Below are 6,097 nucleotides of genomic sequence, written 5' to 3'. Positions count from 1 at the left end.
ATCCTTATGTGTTTTAAATATAAATATGCATGCCTGAAATATATTAAAAATGCAAATTACTTGTGGATCCAAACCTTTTAAAGCAAACAACAAGTGCTAATTAAATTCCCAAGTGAACGTGCGATGGGATATTTACCTGAGTCAAACAAACCATGATTTTGCCCAATTACAAAAAGTTGACCTAACAATCATTGATGACTGTAAAGTGATTTATCGGTCAATCACGCATAACAGTATATATTTTTTTGTATGAAATAACTTATGGATTGGGAATCAACACTCAGTTAAAAATCCTCCACCTCTCTGTTTTTCCCGATGATTGCAAAAAATAATATATAAAAACTAAAAGAGTTTACAATCCCTAAAATTTCGGAGACTTGTTCGAATTATCTCTCTGTACATTTGTGCATTTCTATTCCATTTTAGTTCTTTAATTTTTTCTTAAATAAAAACTTTGATTTTTCACTTTCCATTTATCTCATAAACAAAATGATTAAAGGCAAATAGATCACAACAAAATGAAAATTTTAGAGTTTATTTACGGAAAAAATTAAAACAATAGCAAATATAAGTAAAGAAAATTTATTCACTAACCACAAACGAACAATAAAAGTTTTGTCGTCCATGTTTTGGAAATTCCACTATATCAACCCTAATGGATTGGAAAGATATTTCTAATTGATCCTAACATTTTTTAAATATGAATATGCATGCTTGAAACAAGTTAAAGACGCAAATAACTTGTGGATCAAAACCTTTTAAAACAAACAACAAATGCTCATTAAATTCTCAAGCGAACGTGTAGTGGAATATTTACCCCAGTCAAACAAGCCATGATTTTGCCCATTTACAAAAAGATGACCTAACAATCATAGATGATTGTAAAGTGTTTTATCGGTCAATCATGCGTAATGGACTGTGTTTTTTTAAGAAATGACTTTTGGATTGGGAGTCTAGACTCAGTTAAAAATCCCCCGTGTCCCCCTTTTTCTTGATGAATGCAAAATCTAATATTTTAAAACTAAAAGAGTTTACAATCCCTAACACCTACGGAAACTTTTTTGAATTATCTCTCTCTACACTTGTGCATTTCCATTCCATTTTAGAAGTATACTTTTTTCTTAAATCAAAACTTTGAGTTTTCACTTTCCATTTATCTCGTAAACAAGAAGATTAAAGGCAAATAGATCACAACAAAATGAAAATTTTAGAGTTTATGCATGGAAAAAATTAAAAACAATAACAAATGTAAGTAAAGAAAATTTGTTCACACCAATAAAGAACACAAAAAGTTTGTTGTCCAAGTTTGGGAAATTCCACTAGTTCAAACGTAATGGTTTGGTAAGAGATTTCTAATTGATCCTAACATGTTTTAAATATGGATATGCATACTTGAAACATATTAAAGATGCAAATAACTTGTGGATCCAAACCTTTTAAAGAGAACAACAAATGCTAATTAAATTCCTAAGTGAACGTGCAGTGGGATATTTACCCGAGTCAAACAAGCGATGATTTTGCCCATTTACAAAAAGTTTTTCTAACAATCATAGATGATTGTAAAGTGATTTATCAGTCAATCATGCATAATGGATTATATTTTTGTAAGAAATGACTTATGGATTGGGAGTCAACACTCAATTAAAAATCCCCTGACTCCCCCTTTTTCCCGATGAAATCAAAACCTAATATATAAAAACTAAAAGAGTTTACAATCCCTAAAAGTTACGGAGACTTTATCGAATTATCTCACTCTACATTTGTGCATTTCCATTCCATTTTAGGTGTATACTTTTTTCGTAAATTAAAACTTTGAGTTTTACCTTTCCATTTATCTCGTAAACAAAAAGATTAAAGGCAAATAGATCACAACAAAATGAAAATTTTAGAGTTTATGTATGGATAAAATTAAAATTAAAAACAATTGTATGTAAAGAAAATTTATTCTCATACCACAAACGAACACAAAAGTTTTGTTGTCAAATTTTGGAAATTCCATTAGTTCAACCATAATGGCTTGGAAAGAAATTTCTAATTGATCCTAACATGTTTTAAATATGGATATGCATGCTTGAAACATGTTGAAGATGCAAATGACCAGTGGATCCAAACCTTTTAAAGCTAACAACAAATGCTCATTAAATTCTCTAGTGAACGTGCGGTGGGATATTTCCCCGAGTAAAACACGCCATGATTTTTCAAATTTACAAAAAGCTGACCTAACAATCATAGATGATTGTAAAGTGTTTGCTCGGTCAATTATGCATAACAGGCTATGCTTTTTTTAGAAATGACTTTTGGATTGGGAGTCTTGACTCAGAAAAAATCCACTGCCTCCCTCTCTTTCTCGATGATTGCCAAATCTAATATTTAAAAACTAAAAGAGTTTAGAATCCCTAACATTTACGAAGACTTTTTGGAATTATCTCTCTCTACACTTGTGCATTTCCATTCCATTTTAGAAGAATACTTTTTTCTTAAATCAAAAATTTGAGTTTTCACTTTCCATTTATCTCGTAAACAAAAAGATTAGAGGCAAATAGACGACAACAAAATGAAAATTTAAGAGTTTCTGCATGGAAAATTTTTTTAAAAATTACAACTGTAAGTAAAGAAAATTTATTCACACACCACTAACGAACAAAAAAGTGTTGTTGTCAAAGTTTGGAAAATTCCAATAGTTCAAACCTAATGGCTTGGAAAGATATTCCTAATTGATCCTAATATGTTTTAAATATCGATATGAATGCTTGAAACATGTTAAAGATGCAAATGACCTATGGATTCAAACCATTTAAAGCGAACAACAATTACTCATTAAATTCTCAAGTGATAGTGGGATATTTACCCGAGTCAAACAAGCCATTATTTTGCCCAATTACAAAATGCTGACCTAACAATCACAGAGGATTGTTAAGTGATTTATCGCTCAATCATGCATAACGGGCTATTTTTTTTAAGAAATGACTTATGGATAGGAAGTCAACACTCACATAAAAATCCCTCACCTCCTCCTTTTTATGTTGATTGCAAAACCTAATATATAAAAACTAAAAAGAGTTTACAATCCATAAAAGTAACGGTGACTTTTTGGAATTATCTCTCTCAACATTTGTGCATTTCCATTCCATTTTAGATATATACTTTTATCTTAAATCAAAACTTTGAGTTTTCACTGTCCATTTATCCTGTAAACAAAAAGATTAAAGGAAAATAGATCACAACAAAATAAAAATTTTAGAGTTTATGTATGAAAAAAATTTAAAACAACAACAAATGTAAGTTCAAAAAATTTATTCACACACCACAAATGAACCCAAAAATTTTGTTGTCCAAGTTTGGGAAATTCCACTAGTTCAACTCTAATGGCTTGCCATGAGATTTCTAATTGATCCTTACATGTTTTAAATTTGGATATGCATGCTTAAAACATGTTAAAGATGTAAATGACCTGTGGATCCAAACCTTTCAAATAAAACAACAAATGCTCATCAAATTCTCAAGTGAATGTGTGGTAGGATATTTAACCTTGTCAAACAAGCCTTGATTTTTGTAAAATGATTAAAATGTCAATCATGTCTAACGGGATATATTTTTGTAAGGTATGACTTATGGATTGGTATTTAACACTCAGTTAAAAATCCCTCACCTCCCCCTTTTTCCCAATGATTTCAAAACCTAACATCTAAAAACTAAAAGAGTTTACAATCCCTAAAAGTTATGGTGACTTTTTGGAATTATCTCTCTCTGCATTTGTGCATTTCCATTCAATTTTAAATGTATACTTTCTTCTTAAATAAAAACTTTGAGTTTTCACTTTCCATTTATCTCGTAAACAAAAAGATTAAAATCAAATAGATCACAACAAAATGAAAATTTTAGAGTTTATGTATGGAAAAATTTCAAAACAATAGCGAATGTATGTAAAGAAATTTTATTCACACACCACTAACTAACACAAAAGTTTTGTTGTCCAAGTTTGGGAAAATCCACTAGTTCAACCCAAATCATGTGTAATGGGCTATAACAAATGTAAGTAAAGAAAATTTATTCACACACCACAAACGAACACAAAAGTTTTTGTATCCAAGTTTGGGAAATTCCACTAGTTCAACCCTAATGGTTTGGAAAGAGATTTTTAATTAATCCTTACATGTTATAAATATGGATATGCATGCTTGAAACATGTTAAAGATGCAAATGACCTGTGGATCCAAATCTTTGAAAGTGAACTACAAATGCTCACTAGTCAACAAAGCCATGATTTTGGCCATTTACAAAAAGCTGACCTAATTATCATAGATGATTCTAAAGTGATTTATCGGTCAATCATGTGTAACGGGCCATATTCTTGTAAGAAATGATTTATGGATTTGGAGTCAGCACTTAGTTAGAAATTCTCTGCCTCCCCTTTTTTCCCGATGATTGCAAAACCTAATATATTAAAACTAAAAAAGTTTAAAATCGCTAAAAGTTACAGAGACTTTTTGGAATTATCTCTCTCTACATTTTTGCATTTTCAATCCTTTGTAGATGTATTCTTTTTTCTTAAATCAATACTTTGAGTTTTCACTTTCCATTTATATTGTAAACAAAAGATTAAAGGTAAATAGATAGGAACAAAATGAAAATTATAGAATTTACGTGTGGAAAAAATTAAAAACAATAACAAATGTAAGTAAAGAAAATTAATTCACACACCAAAAATGAACAAAAAAGTTTTGTTGTCCAAGTTTTGGAAATTCCACTATTTGAACCCTAACGACTTGAAAAGTGATTTCTAATTGATCTTAACATGTTTTAAATATGGATATGCATGCTTGAAACATGTTAAAGATGCAAATGACCTGTGGATCCAAACCTTTTAAAGCGAACAACAAATTCTCATTAAATTCTCAAGTGAACGTGCGGTGGGTTATTTACCCGAGTCAAACAAGCCATGATTTTCCCATTTATAAAAAGCTGACCTAACAATCATAGATGATTTTAGAGTGATTTATCGGTCAATCATGCATAATGGGCTATATTTTTGTAAGAAATGACTTATGGATTGGGAGTCAACCAACAATTAAAAAATCACAACCTTCCCCTTTTTCCCGATGATTGCAAAACGTAATATATAAAAACTAAAAGAGGTTACTATCCCTAAAAGTTACAAAAACTTTTTGGAATTATCTCTCTCTACATTTGTGCATTTCCATTCCTTTTTAGATGTATAATTTTTTCTTAAATCAAAAGTTTAAGTTTTCGCTTTCTATTTATCTCATAAAAAAAGATAATGGCAAATAATAGATCACAACAAAATGAAAATTTTAGAGTTCATGTTTGGAAAAATATAAAAACAATAAAAAATGTAAGTAAAGAAAATTTATTCACACACCACAAACGAAGACAAAAGTTTTGTTGTCCCAGTTTGGGAAATTCCACTAGTTGAACGCTAATGGCTTGGAAAAAAATTTCAAATTGATTCTAACTTGTTTTAAATATGGATATGCCTGCTTGAAACATGTTAATGATGCAAATGACTTGTGGTTTCAATCCTTTTAAAGTGAACAACAAATACTCATTAAATTCTCGAATGAACGTGCTGAGGGATATTCACCCGAGTCAAACAAGCCATGATTTTGCCCATTATAAAATGCTGACTTAACAATCATAGGTGATTGTAAAGTGATTTATCGGTCAATCATGCATCATGGGCTATATTTTTTTAAGAAATCACTTATGGATTGGGAGTCAACACACAGTTAAAAAAGCCCCACATCGCCCTTTCCCGATGATTGTAAAACCTAATATATAAAAACTAAAAGAGTTTACAATCCCTCAAATTTACAGAGACATTTTGGATTTATCTCTCACTACATTTCTGCATTTCCATTCCATTTTAGATGTATACTTTTTACTTAAATAAAAACTTTGAGTTTTCACTTTCCATTTATCTCATAAACAAAAAGATTAAAGGCAAATAGATTACAAAAAGAAAATTTTAGAGTTGATCTATGGAAAAAATAAAAAACCATAATAATTGTAAGTAAAGAAAATTTATTCACACACCACAAACGAACACAAAAGTTTGTTTCTCCAAGTTTTGAAAATT

Source organism: Aristolochia californica, unplaced genomic scaffold (assembly GCF_029961685.1).
Source record: "Aristolochia californica isolate CCGP_79_NKW_82.1479 unplaced genomic scaffold, dmAriCali1.0.hap1 SCAF_2, whole genome shotgun sequence".
Taxonomy (NCBI): domain Eukaryota; kingdom Viridiplantae; phylum Streptophyta; class Magnoliopsida; order Piperales; family Aristolochiaceae; genus Aristolochia; species Aristolochia californica.
This window is presented reverse-complemented; position numbering follows the sequence as displayed.